Source organism: Magnolia sinica, chromosome 5 (assembly GCF_029962835.1).
Source record: "Magnolia sinica isolate HGM2019 chromosome 5, MsV1, whole genome shotgun sequence".
Classification (NCBI taxonomy): Eukaryota; Viridiplantae; Streptophyta; class Magnoliopsida; order Magnoliales; family Magnoliaceae; genus Magnolia; species Magnolia sinica.
This window is the reverse complement of record NC_080577.1, coordinates 55988470-56011298: the sequence shown is the minus strand read 5'-3', so window position 1 is coordinate 56011298 and position 22829 is coordinate 55988470. Positions and strand designations below refer to the sequence as shown.

Below are 22829 nucleotides of genomic sequence, written 5' to 3'. Positions count from 1 at the left end.
GATCCGATCTCTGTCCATAAGTTGGGTCCAACTGTGAAGATTCCTTGGCTACATATGTTAGCAAAATTTCATGAAAGAAATGGATGGCTGGATCCCCTTTAAAAAAAACAAAAAAAAAAAAGGATGGCTGTAGAGCCTTATCAAAGTTTTGCATGTCTGTGCATGTTTCTTGTGGTGTGGGCCACTTGAAGTGGAAAGGCTTGATTTTTGCGATTAACTACATGGTCAGACCCATCTAATTTACTTCTTTGATCTCTCTTATGCCATCCCATAGCAAAGATCTAACGTTAGATCTTTAGAAAATTCTACGTACCTCCCCTCGAGGTTGGTGCAATACTGTTGCAGAACTATTTTTGGTAGTGGATCAGATAGCTCGCAAAGCTGGAGTTGCTCCATTCATCAGCTATTAATATTCTCCAAATACAAAATTCGAGTTATATTTAACTTGTATGCAATTTTGAGTTTCTTTTAAGTAATTTCATATGTTTCATTTTCTTGATTTTTGTCATATACTGGTTATTTTGGACTGGGACATGGTGATGAACTGCTGTTTTAAGAGGTTTTCAGGGATTAAAAGTTACTTTATTACAGAACAGTCCATGTATAATCTCAGAGTCAATTTTCGGTTTCTTGTTTTTGTGTCGAATATCTAGCTTTGTTTATGATTCCATCTCTCATATGATTTAATTAACAAGTAAGTCCTTTTCTTCATCTTATTTATCCAAACTGTTTCTCATTGCAATATGTCATGAACTTCCTTATAGCTTATTTGGATTCATCATCCTACATATTTTTATCTACTCTGCAATATCTACTTCCAAAGGCTCTATCATGTCAATTATCCATTTATATTTTTAAGTCGGGTATTGAATTTACTTAGAGATAAGTCTTTCTTCTCAGCACAGCTCTTGACGAGGAGATGGGCACAAGAAAAGGACTACAAGATATTAATCGAACTGATCCCTTTGCCTTAGTTACCATAACGCTCTGCTAGAAAACTTTTCTCTTAGTGACAGCATTGAGACTTTACATTGGGAATAATGGTGAAAAATGTAGTGAGTGCTTCCCATCCTCTAAGAATTCGTCTTTAAACAGCATGGTCAAAATGTCATCTTGTTGTCCAGTTAAAAACCTCCTTTTTTTCATTTTGTACATACTATTGATACCTCTAACATATTTTTGTTCATCACAATAGTTTTTCTACACCTTATTAATATGAAGAAGTGGTACTATTGATACCTCTAACATATTTCTGTTCATCGCAATAGATTTTCTACACCTTATTAATATGAAGAAGTGGTTTAAGGCTGGCCACACCTTTATACAATTACCCAGCTAGCAGTCTTCCTAATCCAATATGCATTTCACTGTAGAAAAGTAATAAAGTAAAAAGCTTTAAAAAAACTTATTTGTTATAGCTGCAATATGCCTCTCTCTCTCTATCTCTCTCTCTCTCTCTCTCTCTCTCTCGCTCTTATCAGAGAGCACTGCATTGTCCTCTCTCATTTTTTTAAATTGGTAATGGCGGTAGTCTACTAGTTTCCGAGTGAGGATTTACACTATCAAGTCTCTCTCTCTCTCTCTCTCTCTCTCTCTCTCTCTCTTATCAAAGAGCACTGCATTGTCCTCTCTCATTTTTTTTAAACTGGTAATGTCGATAGTCTACTAGTTTCCGAGTGAGGATTTACACTATCAAGCCAGAGCAACAATTATTTTCTGCAGTTTTTTTTTTTCCGAAAATTGATTAGAGTAAGACCTTTGTCATTCTAAGCATCCTATAATGAAGTTTGCTTCAATAATGGCAGAGGACATTCATATAGTAATTAGATCATTGATGTATAGAATGGATTATTTTCATGAGGTTGTAGTTGTTTCTTTGTGGCTCACTTTTGATGTGTCTTGAGATTTTTAATGTTGGAAAAAAAGAAAATGATCAAATGTCACAACACACTACAATTGTTTTCAAGTGGAAGAACCATGTTAGCAATTTACATAATAGTCAGAGAATGTTTATGAAAACACAACTTTTGCTGTCAATGAATGGTGTCTTTTGAGTAAGAAGTATAGCATTGTTATCCAATATTTTAATTTCACGGTATCTCTTATTCAAGTGGTCAAGTATGTTTTTAGATGCCTCGAATCGTGCTGAGCAAATCTATTAAGGAAAGACAGTTGAGATCCATATACTACAGAGTTGAATGGGTATGCTTTAATAGTCTAGTTGAGCTTCTAAACATGAAAGACCATGCCTGTGATAAAGCTTCTTTCTAAATTGGAACTTGCTAACTCATTTATAATTTTCTTGTTGTTTCTAGATGTTGCACTGGAAGAATGACGACATGTTACCTTGGCCAACCTGATTGGAAGACCTTACCCTTCAATGTTTGATTGTTGGCCCATTTTTCATTGAATTTGGTAGATTTCCCTTATCTAGTTTCTAGGCCATCAATTGAAGGGTAAGGTCTTCCAATCAGGGAGGTCAAGGTTACATGGATCATGGGTCATTAAAAATAGCAATCTGTATTGGAAAATGACCCATAATTAGAATTACTTACTCGATTTAGAATTCGTGGTGGTGTTCATCAAATTGATGTTCTAGATCACCCAAACATGGGCCCCATGTGTATGCATTGCAAACCGCACTTGTTGAGAGATTAAGCCCTGCAATTGCCTGGGTCCTTGCTCTTGCTCCAGTGGTAGACTCTTAGGAGTTTCAACACCTGGTCAAGGGTTCGAGTACCCATAGGTGGTGAAATCCCACTATGGCGTGTGGCGGTGTGTGTGCATGTGTTAAAAAAAGAAGAAAAAAAGCCCTGTAATTGCCTAAGAAGTTTCATGCCATGTAACCAATATATGTTGTTAGTATCTCATGCTTAACTCTTTTTTCTTTTTCTTTTTTATCATTTTTTTCAACATTGCTATGCAAGAGCACGTAGATAACAAGTTATGAAATAATTATTGAAGATAAGGAAACCATTTTACTTTTGAACTTTGCTTGCTACTTATTTTTCCTATAGGAATTATAATTTACATTATGCAACGAACGGGCCAAATTGGTACATGGGTTTAAGTCCCGACCTAAATGAGTTGGGCTTGGGCCTATGATATGGACCCACTAATAAGCCTAGCCTAGGTCAAGCCTACCTGCAGGTTAATTGACCTAATCTACTTTTGAGGTGGGTTCGGGCTAGAATGGCCCTTTAAGTAAATGAGTCAACTTTGAGTTGAACCCTATGTGTCCACATAGGTTATTAATGGGTTGGGCTAGATACCCAACTTGATTTTACCCAAAATCCGAAAAGAAGAAGAAGAAGAAAAGTATAGATAAATCTATTGTCTAGACCAAACTTAACATGTTTTCTTAGGTCATTTATTCAACTTAAACTCATTAAAATTGGATCAACTTCATGGGAAGGGTTCTTTGAGCACCCACCGACATCCCTACTGGCCTCAACGTGGCCCGTGTGAAAAAAGAAGGATTTGAATGGCCTTTCACAAGAAGTTCCTGCGCAAGGATTCTGGGTGGGGCCCACCACTATGTTTGTCAAAAATCTACCCCTTTTATCCTTTTGGTGAGCTCTTTTCAGTATAAGAGAACAAAAATGAGGTGGATCCAAAACTCAAGCGGGCCACAAGAGAGGGAAAATTGAGGAAAGAAATACCTACCGTTGAAACCTTCATGGGCTCCACCTTGATGTGTTTATATGCCATCCAAACTGTTTACAAGGTCATTATCACTGGGATGAAGTGGAAATACAAAATAAATAAATAAATAAATAAAAATAGGCCTGACGCAAAGCTTTTATGGGCATAAGAATGTTTCAACGGAATCCCCACTGTATCCTCTCTGCAGCCCACTTTAGCTTTGGAACCACCTCATTTTTTGTCTAACATCCTAGAATGAGCTCGCAAAATGGATGAACAGATAGATTTCTCATGGACATGATGGTGGGCCACCCAACATTCTTGGGCAAGAACTTCCAGCAAAAGGTTTTGGCAGGTTATCCGCGTCTAAAGGATTCTCACAAAAATCACGGAAGCGGATTGCGTACTGAGTAACACATTACGCCTAGCATACTGAGTAAACTCTATGAGGTAGACCACGATTTATATATTTGATCCATTCCGTCCATCCATTGTATCAGACTATGTTAGCACTTAAGCCTAAAAATTAAGCATATCCAACACTCAAATGGATCACAAAACTGGAAACAGTGTAAATTGAATATCTACCGTTGAAAAATTCTTGGGGCCATGTAAGTTTTGGATCAAGCTTATTTTTATGTTTTCCATTCATCCATGTCTATATGATCTTATGAATAGGTTGGATTACAAATAAACATCACTGTGGGGCCTAGCAAGGTTTCAACGGTGGAAATCATTATTCCCACTATTTCCTATGGTATGATCTGCTTGATCTTTGGATATGCTTCAATTTTGGGATCAACCCCTTAAATTATTTGGAAGAACAGATAGACGGTGTGGATAGACTATATACATTCAGGGTGGGCCCAATAGGGTTTACTCAGTACACAATCCGATTTTAAAAATCACGGTTGCCCACCTACTTGGTTATTAAGTAATCTTGCTTAATACGCAACCTGTAACAGTCGTCTCTCCACCGATTACATTCCACTTTCGTTTTTTGTTCTCCCGACTCAGTCCCAAGAAGCGTCTCTCTCTCTCTCTCTCTCTCTCTCTCTCTCTCTCTCTCTCTCTCTCTCTCTCTGGTTTTTTTAGGGTTTCAGAGCTCTTTCTCAATCCATATCTGTCGATGGCCCACCTCTCACCTTCCCATCTAACCTCCGCGACCTCGAATTCGACAGATGTGACGACATCATCTGCCTCTCTGTCGAATCCCCAATTTCCATCTCCTTCTCCCCAAATGATGCAATGCACCTAATCCACAAATTCGATTTTGTTTCAACTCATGTTGCTAACCCAACCCCCCTCCTCCCTCTCTCACCGGTCTCCTCTCACCCCACGAAACCCTCGATCTCTCTCTTATCTATAATGGCGATGATGGTGAGAAGATGATGATATGATCTGGTCCGTTAGTCTGCATTTTCATGGCAACCAAACCCCAGCAACAACCACCAGGTCATCTCTCTCTCTCTCTCTCTCTCTCTCTCTCTCTCTCTCTCTCTGGTCAAATGTCCTTTAATCTTCTATTCTTTGATGTGCGATTTAGGGATTTCTAGGGCAGATAGATGTATTTTGTCTTTATTCTTTTGATTTGATCTGTTGATTAGCCTCTGGGAAATCGATTCTCCATCTGTATTCTCCACCAGGTCATCTCTCCATTGTATTCTCCATCTATTCTTGGGGTTTTAGGGAAGTTGGTTTCAAAGGCATTTTAAGGATGTAGATAGTGATTCGAGTGCCAGGTTCATCCAATTGCACAGCAAGCAAGCTATGCTAGACATCTTGCTAGAGCGGTGTCGGGATGTTTCAGCCTATTCGAGGAGTAAGGTTCTTCAGGTGTGGGCAGAACTATGCGAAGACCATGCTATTTCAATTGGTCTATGGAACGAGGTTACTTCGGTTGCTTCTGGGAGATTGGAGTATAAGAGCGCATTCGTGAGGAAAGCCGTATTGAATCTACTCATCACGATGTTGAAACATAACCCGTTTGGTCCACAACTTCGCACTGCATCATTTGAAGTGCCCTTGGAGAAATTCAAGGAGAAACTGGAAGAGATGGAACACAATGCACCTTTTGAGAGCATTTTTGGATGGAAAACCTTCAGACAATGAGACGTGTGAAGTAGATGGAAAGGTTTATCAGGCTGAAGTCAGAGCAGCAAGACAATGTTACTGATAGCCATTTGCCTGGTGTGGAAGATGAGGTCAACGAGGATTCTTCCACGCTGGATTTTGAGAACCTGGAGCAGACCAGGGCCTTGGTTGCATCACTTGAGACATGTTTGAGGTTCTTAAAGTGCATACCCTCCACAACGCCGACTCTGGTCCAACTGCTGTCTTCATCTTCTGCCACTGATGTTAAGAACACGATTCTTTTACTGATGAGGTGTAGACAGTTCCAAATTGATGACTCTAAGGCCTATCTCCGAAAAATTTTGCCACTTGTAAGCATCTTCTTTGATTTGTGTTACAATTCTTCAAGACTTCCAAAGGAATCTTGGCAACCATTTAAGGGTGTGTTTGCATTGGATTTCTGTAGGTATTTTCGCAAGACAAGTCTATCCATCAATATTTCTAAGGAGGTTATTTCTACAAGCACGGTATGTTTATTTGATTGTCATAATTTCAGGTGCTGCTTCCATCAATATGATTCACTCACTTTGCTATAGAAGTTATGCATTCGTGTTCTTTTGGCATTCTTTGACATGCATAGTTAAACACTTAGACTAAGAACTAAGAGTGTTGATTTCTGCACACTTAAGGGCCTAGTTTTTTTTTTCACCAATTACCATGGTAATGTAAAGAAAATGTGCAATAATTACAAATTGCTTTACCTGCCTCCTGACAACATCTGCTTTGACCACTGATTGCTGTGGTAAATTGAAATGATGGCATTTTTACATTGCCTGAATGTCAAATCGCCACCAAAATACACTGATGTTGCTGTTTGGATTTGAAATTTTTACGGTAATTACATATTGATTGGGATCATTTTAATGGATAGAAACCTTTGACATGATTGGGCCATTTCAGTGGATATGAACTGTTCATATGATTTTGCTCATTTGGTGATCCAAATGCTTGAGTTGTGCTTTTTAAGTGATCTAAACTCATCATATGATTAAGGCTACTTTCAATGACCGATGCCGATGGATATGTTAAGTTAATCTATATTATTCATATTATTGAGATCAATTCTCAGTGATCAACATTGCTAATTTTGTAGAGCCCTCTTTAACTTTACAAACAATTTTAATGATCGGGCCTATTTTTGTTGATCCTTCATTATTGCTTCTAGTTTCGTTAATTGAGGTGATTCGGTCCTTTATCTTATTTTCGCTTCTTTATTGATCCAAACTCATCATATGATTGACGCTATTTTCAATGACCCATGCCAATAGATATGTTAAGTTAATCTATATTAATATATTATACATATTATAGACATCAGTTCTCAGTGATCTAGACCGTTAATGTTGTAGAGCCCTCTTTAACTTTACAAACAATTTAAATGATCAGGCTTGATTTCGTCAATCCTTCATCTTATTGGATCCAATTTAGTTGGTTGAGGTGATTCGACTCTTGGGGGATATACACTAATGGATTTTCCATTTTTAGAGACTTTGGTTCAAGAGTTGGCTATAGTTGGTCCATTTTATAATTCAAGCTATTTTATTGATCCACACCATTCATATCAAGGCATGCACTTAACAAATCAATCAGTGAATGTCTCCTGAACCAAAAGTTATTAATGATTCAAATTTTTCCAATGATTGGGTTCATTTTTAGTGGCACAAACCTTTGATGTACTTGAACCATTTCAAGTGATCTCAACGGTTCATATGCTTAGTCTTGTTTTATGTGATCCATACCCTTCATATGATTAAAGTTGTTTCGGTGATGTAAACCCTTCATTAGTTGAGGCCTTTTTTAGTGATCCAACCCAGTTGGTATACTAATGCATCTTTTCACCGATCCATTAAGTTCATCTTTTGATACTTAGGCCTCTATTCATTAATACAACACTTAATATTTTGGGGTTGTTTTCAGTGATCTAAACCCTTCATTTGATTGGATCTAGAAGCCATTTTTAGTAAGTTGGACAAATTGAGATATTGAGATACGTGCTTGACAATCAAATATGTTGATGTTTGTAGCTGTAATTGGATGCAAAATGCACCAAAATTCACTGAGGTAAGAGGAATCTAGATGTTGAATATTGGATGTCATACTATTGATATGTTTAAGTATGTATTCAATGGTCAAATTAGTTAGAGGTGATTTGACCCTTGGGGGATGTATGGGTCCCTTTTTTTGTGAACCAAAATTGTGTCACGGGGACCATTTTAATGGATATGAACCGTTCATATGAGTTAGTGATCCCGGCACATCTTATGATTAAGGCCATTTTGGTGACCAAGACAATTTTTTTATTAAGTTGATCCATGTTATTCATATGATTGAGGTTGGTTCTCAATGATCTACGTTATTAACATTTCAAGGCCCTATCAATTTTATAAGCCATTCAAATGATTGCACTTGTTTTCTATTATCCAAACCATTGATAAGATTGCTTCGTTACCATGATCCAAACCATTGACAAGATTGCTTCGTTACCATGATCCAAACCATTGACAAGATTGCTTCGTTACCATGATCCAAACCATTGATATAATGAGGCATGTGCTTAGCAAATCAATTAGTGCATTGCATGACCCAAAGTCGTTAGTGATTCAAGTAGTACTAATGGTTGGGCTCATTTTCACTTTTAGTGAGAAAAGCCATTGATGTTCCTAGGCCATTTTAAGTGATCCTAGCCATTCATATGTGTGGCTTGTTTTGAATGACCCATACCCTTTAGGTTGGAGGAATATAGCATTTCAATTTTTTTATGCCAAACCATCAATATGTTCAGGCCCATATTCATTAATCTAGTTAGTTAAACTGATTTGGCCCTTGGGAGGTACAATGGCGCCTTTTCTCTTTTTAGAGGCTTTGGTACAAGAGTTGGCTACAGTGGTTTTTTTCTTGTTGTCTAAAACATAAAGTATCAGGAGGACCATTTCTAGTGATCCCATCTATTTTTATAATTTGGTCTAATTTGAAATTGTCAATGTGTGGGCTCATTTTATTAAATTCAAACTGTTTCAAATGTTTGAACCATATTTGGTAAGCTAAATTCTTGGTATGGTTGGGTTTCTTTTTTCAATGATCTAAACTCTTCATATGATTTGGCCCATTTCGATCGATCCAAATCTTTGACATGCTTAGGCCATTTCAATGGATCAAAACCTTTGACGTGCTTGGGCCATTTCAGTGGATTTGAACTTCTTATATGATTCAGGCCATTCAGCGATCCAAATGCATCAGATGATTTGTGCTACTGTTAGTGATCTAAACTAATCATATGATTGAAGCCTCCTTCCATGACCCATCCCAATGGATATGTTAAGTTGATCCATCTATTCATAATATATGAGGTTGGTTCTCAGTTATCCACATCGTTAATTTTGTAGGACCCTCTTCAGCTCTATACACAATTCAAACAATCATGTTTCTTTTTTCCACGATCCAAATTCATATGATTTGGTCCACTTCTAGTGATCCAAACCTTTGACATGGGCCATTTCGATGGATAAAAAACATTGTCATGCTTGGGCCATTATGTGGATCCAAATTGTTCATATGATTCGGCTCATTCGATGATCCAAACTCATCATACGATTGAAGTTGCTTTTCATGATCCATGGCAATGTATATGTTAAGTTGATCCATGCCCTAAAATTTGTAGGACCCTCTTTAGCTTTGCAAATAATCCAAATTGTTCATATGATTTGGCTCATTTCTATCGATCCAAACCTTTAACATGCTTGAGCTATTTCAATGGATAAAAACCTTTGACATGATTAGGCCATTTCAACGGATTTGAACTTCTTATATGATTCGTCCCATTCAGTGATGGAAATGCATCATATGATTAGTGCTGTTGTTAGTGATCTAAACTAATCATATGATTGAAGCCTCTTTCCATGACCCATCCCAATGAATATCTTAAGTTAGATCCATTTATTCATAATATTTGATGTTGGTTCTCAGTGTTCCACATTGTTAATTTTGTAGGACCCTCTTCATCTCTACACACAATTCAAACAATCATGATTCTTTTTACAACGATCCAAATTCATATGATTTTTCATTCCGTACCTAATCTAATTACCTCCACTGAGATACCTCTTAAGTATTTTACATTCTAGTACCTTCCATTAGATTGCTGTAATGAATGCTAGTTGAAATGGTTGTGTGTGTGTGTGTGTGTTTTTTTTTTTTTTTTTTTTTTTTTTTTTTGTAAATGACAAAAATTCTTCTCTATAAGGACAAACTTGGGTAATTCGATACGCTGCATATCTATTAATCGAGTAGTTAATGTGCGCCTATTTATCACACTATGCCACAACTATTCCAAGGCCTGGAAATCAAAAAATATCAACTTGCTTCAAGACATAACCTATTCTCAATCTCTCTCATGGGTATCAACTAGTTCCAACTTGTAAGAGGTTGTACAGAAAAACTGTACTTGCTTGACTTCATTTAGCATTCTTTTTGGTTACGACATAATGTGGTGGGGTGGATGCTAGTGAACCTACATCAACTCCCTCCTACAACTAGCTACCATGACATTTATGCAACCAATTAATGTTTTTTTTAATCTTTTATTATGCATGCTCGAAGGAAATCTATGTAAAAATGTAGAGGCAATGAGAACTCTGCTTACTCTATGTGATTTAGAGGTGAACTCTTACCTAGAGGTCAGCCTCGGCTATCGACCTCGGCCTCGGATTCCCTTCCCGAGAACTTCGTTGAGGATCATGCTAAGATAAACGCCATATAGATTCATTGCCATACACGAAAGAGGTATCAAAGAGTTATAAGTAAGGACCCTACCCACAGACTACTACCCTCACTTGACTAGACCCATTATGTGCTTATTCTAACTTAGGCATCGGCGGGGTCCCCGGCTACAACCAGGGCCCCCATTGTCACTTGGTTTTGTAGGTACACAATGGGCTAGTAAGGACAACCAGATCTTATCATCAAATGATGTGTTAGTATGTGACTTCAGACTGGAATAAATCACCTCTACAGCAGCTATTGCTGGGAGCTGTCATCCATGGATCAAATTAAATATCTAGAGATTCTGTTCTTCAATCTCTTAGGGAGTTGGCTAGAAAACCAGCTGAACAATTATTTGTAAATAGTCTTGTGGTGTTTCTGCATCTTTTTTCAGCATGCATAAATTGGTTGAGATCAGTTGGTACAAACAATAAGGTTTTAATCCTCATAGTAGATCCTCAATTTACTTGCATTTCTAGATGCTTCTTTCAGATGACTGCTTTCACACTATACTTATTTGTATGCATGTTGCATTAGATATTCATGAAAGTGCGCATGGATGCAAATGCATGATGTATAGGTGTGATCAAAATGCACACGTTGCAGGAATTAGTGCATATAGTGGTACAGATTAACTGTTAGCAAATCATTGCATGTGCACGATCACACCTACACATAGACGCATGTTGACCTACCTTTGCATATGTGAAAATTGTTTATTTTCATGTATATATGCACATTGACAACCATCCTGTAAGTGGCCAAGGCATACAGTGAACTTTCGCTGCATAGTTTGTAAGTCATCATCTCTATATTAGAGCCAATGCACATGGATTCAAAAGGACTGCAGTTATGCATAGAAGCTCATTTATAGTGAATCTATATCAGGCATCAAGGCCCAATTGTTTACTACGCCGTTCTTGCTTGTGTTGTTTGGTTGAATTTCCTCGCGACCTATTCTAGCATATGAGAATTACTATGACTACATATGGTAGAGTCATGCTGATTGAGACCATTAAAATCACGTGCTCGATGGACAGTCGTGAGTTCGCTATCACTTTTTCAAGCTAGGGGAGTTATTTGATACTATGTCAGTGTATGATGCTTAGTACGCAAGCACTTAGAAATTGTAGATGCGGTTTATTAAATGGACTAAATTATTGAGCATTAATTCATACTTTCTTATTCATTTGTATACTCTCGTTATTTATTGATGGAAAGCTTTATAGAGACATTGCTACCAATTTAAATGAAACTTTATGACATGATCTTTATTCTTAGTAATATCACTTCACTTCCATCCCTTAGTTTCGTGCTACAATTAGTCGATGTATCCATAGAATAGCCTACTTTGTTTATATGGTAATTTTCTTACTCGAAGATGAAGCTAGGCTCGAATAAGGACACTACTTGGATTAGAAAGTTACTTATAGCAAAATGTTTTTCTAGATAAATTACACTATGATGTCAAAACAAAGAAGAAAATGCTAAATGCCCAAAAAGATAGAAAAAAAACACAGTTTAAATAGAAAAGAGAGAGAGAGAGAGAGAGAGAGAGAGAGAGAGAGAGAGAGAGAGAGAGAGAGATGAAAAAAATGCTAAAAGGGATTGAAATATTATTCAAAGAAAATCAGTAATATAGGTCTAGGTTATTGAGAATGACAAAATGTTTGCTGAGCAAATGATTAAACTCCCCACAAGCTACCATATTCAAATATGATTGAAAATTTAAGGTTATAATAATCGCGTAACCCTTACCATTTCCCCATCTCAAAACCACTCCCTAATAATCTCCATTTTAGATGAGGAAGATGTTCATGCAACAATCGATTCCATCTGAAGGAGCAACACCCCTCTACTACCCCAAATTCTCTAATCCAACTTGTCATTTCTTCTTCTTCTTCTTCTTCATCTTGTTTTTGTTTCCCGTCTTTTTTAAACCCTAAATCAAGGGTGCTAGAAAGCTTCAGTGGGCCCCACCATGATATTTGGATCTACATCCTTTCCCATCTTTTTTAAACCCTCAATCAAGGGCGCTAGAAAGCTTCTGTGGGCCCCACCACGATGTGGGCCCCACCACGATGTATGTATTTTATCCATGCCATACATCATTTTTCCATATCATTTCCAATATGAGCCAAAAAAGGATGTAGATCCAAATATCAAGTGGACCACATCACAGGTAAAAAAGTTGATTGAAAGCTCGCCATTAAAATCTTATTGAAAGCCACTGAAGTTTTGATAGTGGACGTTCAATCACTATCATTTTCCTGAGGTGTGGTTCACCTGCGATTTAAATCTACCTCATTTTTTAATCATGCTCTAAAATAATATGAAAAAAATGGATAGATGGCGTGGATAAAACAAGTACATTGTGATGGGGCCCACATAGCACTAACCACTAGCCAACGTCACTGGCTAAACGGATGCAGATTGCATACTAAAAGTGTTAGTAGTGAGGTGGCTACTGAGTGAGTGGTCTATAGGCTCCATCATGATGTATGTGTCCTATCCACACCAACCATTTTTCTAGACTATTTTATGGCATGAGCCCAAACAAATCTCATATGGATCATGCCATAGGAAAGAGTGGTGATGGAACACTCACCATTAAAAACTTCTCAGGGGTAACAAAAGTCATCTAAGTGTGCATGACCTAATTAATAGGTTGGTTGACAAATAAACATCATAGTGAGTGAGCCCTAGGAAGTTTTTAATAGTGAGCATTCAATCGCCACTATTTTCTTGCGGTATGGTCCACTCGAGATTTGGATCTCCCTCATTTTTGGGCTCATGCTCTATAATGATCTGGAAAAATATATGAACATCTTGGATAAAACACATATATCTCATGCAAGGCCTACAATAGCCACCTTGCTCTGTTAGTAAGCAATTCACATCATCCAAACCGTGTCCAATCCGTCTCGGGGAGCAGATTAGGTGGTGTTACCCAGGAAACAACTTAGTGGGTATTACCCTTACCATATGGCCAACCTTGATAACATGTTGTATATCCACACCAAATTCGATGGTTAGAATTGTTCTTAGATATGTTCCTCCCACAATGAATCCAACAACTTGGACAGTCTAATCTATATGCACATTTTATGCCATGTGTACTGAGGATGAGTCATCACCATTTAAGAAATGATGGAAGAACATAGGAGTCTAGCCACAAAGTACTAAAAATAGTAACTAACAAATAATGACAATAATTAAAGAGAAGGTACGATTGGACCAAGCTTCTTGGCATTGAAGATGCGATGGTTGGAGTTATGCGAATGGGTGGTGGAGGGTGAGGTAAATGAGGATGTGAAAGCAGCAGCAAATGTGATGGGGGGTTGCTTCTGTACCATGATTGGAGGTAGAAGTAGTAAAAAGACCATTTGTTGTGGAAGTGCAGGTTGTTGTTGTGGTGGTTGAAATGGCTGAGGAATTTGTTGATATGCTTGTTGTCCAGAAGTGGGAAAAATAGATGGATGTGGTCCTAGTGGGAGACAGGCAGCCCCAATAAGTACCAGGAATTTGCTGCTCTTGCTCTCCTTGATCAAATGTGTCAAAAGATGGGTGCGATAACATCATTGCAACTTCAACACCTTCAAGTCATTTCAATCCAGCAACAAATGGATCTGGAGTTGTTGGGGCTTCGGGTAATGAGAAAGCAGCATTGGGGACGTTAGCAACATCCCTACGCCTTTTGCTAATGTCCCCACCTTCATGGGGACGTTAGCAACATCCCTAGACCTTTTGATTGCCATGTAGGATGCCCAATCACGATTAGGATAGTTCATTCAATAATACCATTGGGAGCAAGTCATCATGTCAATCAATAGATCACATGGTTAGAAAACCAAAGTGCTACTTTGGAATTATAAGCAATACGAATTGGGATCTATCCAATAGATGTTTCAATGCCATTTTCTTTGCTCCGTCTTGACTGTCCATTTTCCATGCTATTGTTCAGATGCTTAGGATCATTTTCCTCATTTTCCAGATCCTTTCCTCATTTGGACCCCATGTTGGGATTACATGTGACCAGGTAATCTCATTTGGAACTCATTTTCTAAGGGTGCATAACTTGGTCATCTGGAGTGGACTTGAGTTGGTTCAAGGCTTGTTTGAAAGACAAAATATAAAAAATAAAAAGAGGCACTACAAGAAAATGGGGCTTTAGCCTCAGTTCAAAATTATGACTAAAAAGGTTAACAACTGAGGCTAAAGCCTTTAGCCTCGATTTTGCCTCAGTTGTTTAAACCAAGGTTGAAATCCCCGTGGCTAAAGGCTTTAGCCTTAGTTTTAGCAACCGAGGCTAAAGTGACTTTTATAGCCTCAGTTCTTCAAGTGAGGCTAAAAGAACCTTTTTAGCTTCAGTTTAGCAATCGAACTTATGCTAACTAGATTACATGTATCATGAACTAAAAATTATGCTTATGTTATTATCTGATAATTGAATTGGTGGATATTTATTGGACGGTTCAAAATAAAAAATCCAACAGTTCAATTTTTATAAGTAAGTGTGCACACGCGACATGTGCCAGGATCCATCAAACATTTGCTAGACATGAGCAGACTCCGTGTGGCCCCGACCACACCCAAGACGGTATGTTCCTCACTATTGGGCCCATCCACACTAGGTCTAGACCAATGAACGATCCAGATATCATACACGTATGATACATGTACGAAGATGGTGTGATTGATAACTATGGTTTAGATGGTAGACTTTTAGCCTCGGTTCTATACAACTGAGGCTAAAAGTTAACTTTTGGCCTCAGTTCCTATGCAACTGAGGCTAAAAAGTAGACTTTTGGCCTCAGTTCCTATGCAACTGAGGCTAAAAAGTAGACTTTTAGCCTCAGTTCCCATGCAACTGAGGTAAAATAGTGGACTTTTGGCCTCTGTTCCTATGCAACTAAGGCAAAAAAGTAGACTTTTGGCCTCGGTTCCTATGCAACTGAGGCTAAAAAGTAGACTTTTTGCCTCAATTCCTTAGCAACTAAGGTGAAAAATGAACTTTTAGCCTCAGTTCCTTAACAACCGAGGCTAAAAAATACATTTAGCCTCCTTTTTTTCAACTGAGGCTAAAAAATTGTGGCTAAAGGCCTATTTTCTTGTAGTGAGGAGAAAAAATTACACTGAAGTTAATAGAGTAGTGTTTTAAGGGCACTTTTCTTATTTCCATTTACATTACTGTGTAGCCTTTTTTTCCCTGAAAGATGGTTTACCTATTGTTTTCAAGCTATTTATAGCCCTTTTTAGGTGCACGACTCTTAGATGGTGATGTTTCGAAGAATAGTTTTTTAGAGAAAACTTTACTCCATGTTACAAAGAATAATTTTTTAGAGAAAACTAGCCTAAGTTCCTTTGTGTCATCTTTTGCCTATGATCTAAGCATGTGTTTCTAGATCCCTCATTCATTATGTTCTCTTTTTCTCTTCCATTCAATCATTTTTATAGCTTCTTAGGTATAATACACCTACTCACCTAGGCTTCAGTATACACCTAGTGTTGCTCGAGTGTTGGGCACCTCTTAGGTCGCCTGTCTAATCTGATAGCATTGTATTACTTGGATCCTTCAAATATCTAGAGTTCCACATATACAACTGGTGTTGCTCAATTGTTGGACTACCTGTCTAATATGATAGCATTTGTATTACTTGGATCCTTCAAATATCTAGGGTTCCACATATTGATCATGGCAAGACACAAGCATGTTTATGGGAATCTTTGTTGTCTATGGCTTAGCGATAAGTTAATATAAAAAGGAAATCAAAACTAGAAAAAAAAGAAACTTAATGAATCATCTGTTCTTCTACCCTTAAACTTGTGTATAAGAGAAGCTATTGATATGAAGGCAAAGTGTGATGATCCATGATAATGTGCACAACCACCACAATCTAGACCATTCAAAATGTGTGCCTTATTCATCCAAAAGTGAGTCTGAACATGGTCCAAGTTTAACAAATAGTTCTATGAGGTTTTGCATGTCCAGTCGATCTGATTTTGGGGTATGTTTCATTTAAAGTGAGGTCCATGACTTGGGCCTTTTGAATTGATGTATAGTGGGTATAAAATTGGTAGAGTTTTTGGAAATCCTGCAATCTAGGGTCATTGAGTGTATGGCCTTGGTTTTTGGGCTAGGTGCATTAAGTGATACCACACACATTATGGAAAATTAGACTTTGCAGGCGCAATATACCTCCTAGAAAGGTTATTCTTTCAAATCATTGCATGTTATGCTGAAGCCCAACAGGCTGAATTCTTTGTCGAGGTCTACGGTGGATGCTTCCGAACACTAGAGAAAGTTGGAATGGTAAACCTATGAAAACAAGTGGGTCATCTCCTTTGGCGCAAAGACATCTGGCATTGTTCAAAAAAAAAAGGTATGTGTCTTTATATCAATGGCTGCTCTTCTTTTTGATGTTGGAGGTTTTAAATTAGAAGTGACTTGACAAAACTAGAAGTAAAGACTCCATTTTCATGACAAATTATCTTGCTAATCATTTAGAGACTCCGTTTCATGAAAGCATAAATGGTAGTGCATGTTCTGCTCTTTCTGCGGGATAGGTTGGCTGCTTAAATTTAGTACAATTTGTGTGGAAAAATCTGTCTTACACCCAATCTGAATATTCTGTTGGTTGTCTCTGACAATCTATTTTCTGTAGGATTTTGAAGAATTCAAATTTTATTAGACCTGATTTCAATGTAATCCTATTCAGATTACCCAAATCTAAATTTCAAAATTCAGATTTTAAGCCCAATAGCAGGTTCCTGAAATCCCTATATGACATGGATTTTGCCAAATCCCAACTCACACTGCTAAGCCATCTTTTCGTGACCCAAATCTCGAGGTGTTTTTCTTGACCCATCTTTTCTTTCATTCTCCTACCTTTGGAGGGTGACTTGTTCTAGGACTGTCTATACCATGAGGTTGATATTACAATACTTAATATATAGCTGCAAAAGGGCACAAATACAAGATAGTCAAACCATCCTTGATCTTGGCTATGGACAAGGACCATTTACTTCACATGTTGCTCTGAAGCAAAAAAATTATCGTTTTACAGCTGTTACTGACTTGATCACTCAGAAGGGCTTCATAAAGGAGCAATGTAGGTAAGACTTTAAATCGTATTAAAGTGGATTAGTTTGTAGATGTGCATCCTTGGATTGTATATGCAAATCTCATACTATTATGCATGGTTTGCATCTTAGAATTGTCCTTGAATTATACCAGTAGCAATTGTAGCTACTGGTAGCATTACAAAGATCTTAGCTGGACAACTCTGTCACTATAAAATCAACTCTCTTAGTCGGACAATATATCCCTTTAATGTTGTGGATAGACAAACCCGGCACTCTAACTGTTAAAGAATTCCGAGATGTTATCGATGATATTTGTGTGAGGTACCCTCAAGTGGAGCAGTATTTGAAAAATAACCGAATGCACAATGTTGTTGATCTGTTGAATGATTCCAAAGGAAATGAGAGAAAAACCTCTATTGAGTTAGATATTGAAGGGTTCAAGTCAGCTCTGTCTCATGTGGATTTACAGATGAAGAATCTTCCTGCAACTGCTCAGGTGATTTTCTGAACAACTTCTTATTGAAATGATGGGTTTAGTGATGAAACTTTTTTATATGTTGCTTCCGGATAAGACTTGTCAGCATGTCGCATGTATTTCTTTGTGAGGGCCATCCATCAGATAGACCCACCAAGCGTGTGTCTTGGCCTCACTAAACCAGTTGGCATTCCTGTATGGAGAAGATGGACTATTAGAAATTGTTGAGCAGCAGTTCACCTTGAAATAACAAGTGAGGTCCACCTAATTAGTGGATTGGCTTTATTTTTTGGTCAGAAAACATACATGGTGGGATTTTATTCTCTCATGTATGTTCTGTGTTGGCATGTGTCCCTATGAGTAGCCTTCACATGTTCTATTGCATCTAATAAATGTGAAATGATAGTTATTCGCATCTTTTGAAGAACCATCTCTTGGCATTTTCTTTTCCTTGCATTTTCATTGTTGATAAAGAAGAAGAGAGGAGAGATACATTGAATATGAATATACAAAATAAACTCTCTGAGAATCACGAAATACTAGGTTGCTGCTCAATAAGGTGCATACCTTGCTAGGTGCTTTAACCACATGAAGGACTCTGAAGATAATCCTGAAGGTCCTCTCAGGTTCAAAGAATCAGGTCGCCATCAATTTCAGCCATTTCAGTACAAATCAAACTTCCATAACTTTTCTATTAATTATGCTTCTTACTTATTAGGGTGTTTGCTTTAATTGAATTGCGAATCAAATTCTGAAGATCTAGGTCTTAGTTTTCCCTATTAAAAAATATTTATGGAAATTAATGCATACTTTATTTTGTTTTTGCTTGTCTGTTGTCTCACTTGTTCATATGGCCCCTTTTCAAAACTCATTGATTGCAACCAACTTCTTTAATCAACCTATGTAATATACTATTAGATAACACTTGATTGTAATCAACATATGTAATTGTCTTTTACGTTGTGCCTGTGGGAGTTTTATGTTCTCATTGCCGGTCCCCAAGTGGGATAAAGTGGGAGGGTTACGTCAGACAAACTTATGCCATAACTTCCAACATGATGATGATGATGATATGGTCCCTTTTTAAGGCGAGCAGTGGGCTGGCTGGGCCAGGCACAATTGTATTTTGAATAGGCTTGGCTTGGTATACATGGCCTGACCAGTTCCAAAACTGTAGAAAGCATATGGGTATCCAAGGAGGTAATGTGGTAGGTTATGAATAGGAATCGTGTACCCAAGAAGGCATATTGGTATTTTTAAGGACATGGATGAGAGTGTTTCTATTGGGGTATTTCAAAAAAATAATGAACAGCAAAAGAAAAAAAATTGGAAAAGTGGTCTTTCATCTTTATTGTGCAAAAGTTTAATCTCGTGTTGGATAAGAAGAAGGGTTATGGAGGGTTATAAAGCTTTCTTCACCTTAGTGTTTTGAATTGGTGTATTACTATGCACTGGCCCACATGCACACCCAAGGACGGCCCAGTGGGAAAACTAGCATGGAAACCAGTTATAGCCGGGTGTGGACGTGACTCACTTTCTTGACGTGTCTCTGCATGTGGGACGTGACTCCACATGAACCAGTTATAGCTGGGTGTGGACGTGACTCACTTTCTTGACATGTCTCTGCATGTGGGATGTGACTCCACATGCATGAACTATCTCTCCATAGGTCGTCTCTCCGTACACATGGTGTATATGCATGTTGTAGTTGGATAAGCTCTCCGTACACATGGTGTGTATTCATGTTGTAGTTGGATAAGCTCTCTCTCTCTCTCTCTCTCAAATCTTCTCTCCAAAAATTCTCCTGTTTTTTTCTCTCTGGACGTGCGAAGAAAGTGGGTTGGTGGTTTTGATGTTGGGTTTTACATAATATGTGCACACTGTCAAGACTGTACATTAGGCAATTGTATCCTAGGGATAGCACGCTGCAAACAGACTACATTGGAGAAAATCTATTGAGGGGCTTGAACTATCTCAAAGAGCACCACTGAGTCTGTGCCTCATCCAACAAGAAGACAACTTCTTCATCAACTGGGATTACTACTTTTGCATTTGTCTAAACTGGTGTGTCATTTTATATTTTACTGATTTATTCTAGTTTGAATATTTCTCATACCATTGTTTTCAACAGTTGCTACAAGAGTGAGAAGGGTTTGTGGTGAGACATGCATTCTTATTAGCAATATATCTTCATTAGGAATCTGCATAAAGCCCTTACCTATTATGGTATGCTGTTTGCCAAAGATGTTCCTTGAGTTGACCGTAATTATTGCACATGAGGGCACTGAAAATCTAAGACCCCTCATGTGCCAACACAATCATGCCCAACACTGCAATTAGGCCTGACCATCTCTTCTAGCCCCCAAATTTTATTCTTGATTAGTGAAAGCATCTGTAAAGGGCAAATGCTTTTGCAATGGTTCTTTTTCATAAATTCAAGAATTCCACATCTAACTATGAGACATAAATGCTCTATCCCCCACGGGATAAGTAAAATAACATTCAATAGCTTCATGTACTCATTTTGTGCATTTGCATAAGCTAAATAACTTCACATATTCTTTTGTGGGTTCTTGACGATTTTTGGTCTTAGGTACAAGCATTTTGGGCAGTTTGCTCCATTGGGAGGAGAGCAAACAGCTGTAGAACTCACACTCCCTGGAGACTGGATTTCTATTGGTCGCAGCACCCAATGGCTTTGGATTCCATTTATGCAAGGTATTGTCTGTTTCTCATAGCTACGCATCTTTGTGGAATGCACACAGTATGCTTGCAAATGCGTGTGTGTGCTCTGCATTCTGTTTCCCTGATTGTTTAATGCATATGGGCACATGGTTTTTTCTGCTACTCTTGCTCATGATGCTTGTTCATGATATCAAGCACTTGTACTTGTACGAGGAAAATATTGGGATTACTCTCAAGTCGTGCTAATCTTGTTTTGGCAAATTTGGCGAATATTCCATACAGGTGGGACCCACATTCAATGATCCATCACATCCTTCTGATGGGCCCCAATTGATGGATTGCGCTGCACGAAGCACCCTTCCCCTTCAGAAAATCATGTTCATTGGATTTTTTGGTTTTAAAATGGATTGTAAATATATGATAGAGCCAAAAACTCTTGACAAGGAAAATAGTCCACTAGGATTGTCCAATTGAGGTTGTTATTGGTTGATCACACATCCATGGCTCCCTCTCCAAAAGAATGATTTCATCACCATCACCCAAGGGTGGGCCCCACCATTTTGAAATACGGACCTGCTGCTGATCACCATTTTATGTCTCATACATGTAAAGGTATGTGCATTTGGGAGTCACTGATCCTAATTTGCGTACTGTTTTTCCAATTCAGCAAACAAGTTAGTTGGCGCACAAGAGCATTGATGGTATCAGACTGGACGAGGAGATCTGTATTTGGAAGGGATTCAAGCCGCATATGAGGGGGTAATAGGTTCCAGATTTCATGCCCCAGCAACCATTCATCCTTGTCTTGTGTGTATGTTTCTATTTTTTCTTCTCTTTGTTTCTCCTTCTTAATTCCATTCTGGAAAATGACGGTTCTATATTATCAATGCAACTTCATTGTTCATTTGATTTTTAATTATGTCACCTAGTCTGGTGTTGGAAACGAATAGTCAAACTCGCCATTCTTAAACCTCATCAGTGTCCCACCCATATCAGATGGTGATATGAAAACATGGCCCCACTTCATCAGGTCACCTCCTCAGAAGTCAAAGCAGGTGGATCTTGCATCTTATGTAGAATGGCCAGTGATAGGTTCCCTAGTGGAACTCATCATGTAAGTGTTTGGTCTAGTTTGGAAATTGAGTTTAATTTGGGATGGCTTATTGGATAAGGCTGTGGTGAAAGTTCATGACCTCTTTTTAAGTTGTGGTGTGCCACCCACAGTACCCATGTCAGACATCCATGCCAATCTAGACCGGTGTAACCTAAAAAGTGAAACCCCCCATGTTTTACATTCCAGATCGAGCATTCTAGATTATGGGTCACTTGCTACTCAGATTGTTATTTTTAGCGACCCGAATTAGTACTCTTTGTTCTTATTATTGATTAAGTTAATGCAAATTTATATTTACTATATAGAGATTTATCTCTTTATTTTTTTAGTTATAGTATAACACTAAATATGTGGGGTCTATAACGATACCAGTTCTTTTATAAAACTATATTGCATATCATATAGTATTTGATGTGGGATGGGTAGAGGATATCTCAATGGATGGCCAGGATTGGACAAATTTGGGCCAAAGGGGCCCTGATTGGGTAGAAATGAACTAAATATGCACTATAGCTTCCGACGGCCATAACTTTACAACCAGTTATCCGTTTTGCACGAATAGTAAACCGTATTAAAGCTATTAACAAGCTATACGCCCTGGGCAACAACCCAGAGTTTGTTGCCCCCTAAACAGCTTAGCATATTTCAAGTCAAAATAGAGTTTTAAGTTATAACTTGCTATTTTTAGTAATTTTTATTTTTTTTCTCTTCCATTTATAGGGTTTTGAGAGTTCGGTTATGGTCCAAAGTCTTTTAGTCATCTAAGGCTTGTTTATGCATTTTGGTATGATTGGATAATTTATTACTATTTTGGAAAAGTGTACTATGTTTGAGTGGTTTTTTTTACTTATATAAGGTCATCATATACATATTATGCAACACTTTTATGTAATAATACCAAAATTAATTTCCCATTTTTAGAGATTTTCTCTT

The 22829-nt window shown here is 37.9% G+C and overlaps 1 long non-coding RNA gene across 1 annotated transcript; it reads left to right on the top strand.

The window, feature by feature from the left end:
* Positions 1-17987: 17987 nt before the first annotated feature.
* LOC131246056 (uncharacterized) lies at positions 17988-20748 on the top strand. Its single transcript, XR_009171134.1, has 3 exons — positions 17988-18118; positions 18641-18762; positions 20691-20748. It is a non-coding gene; the product is annotated as an uncharacterized LOC131246056 (long non-coding RNA).
* The last annotated feature ends 2081 nt before the right edge of the window (positions 20749-22829 follow it).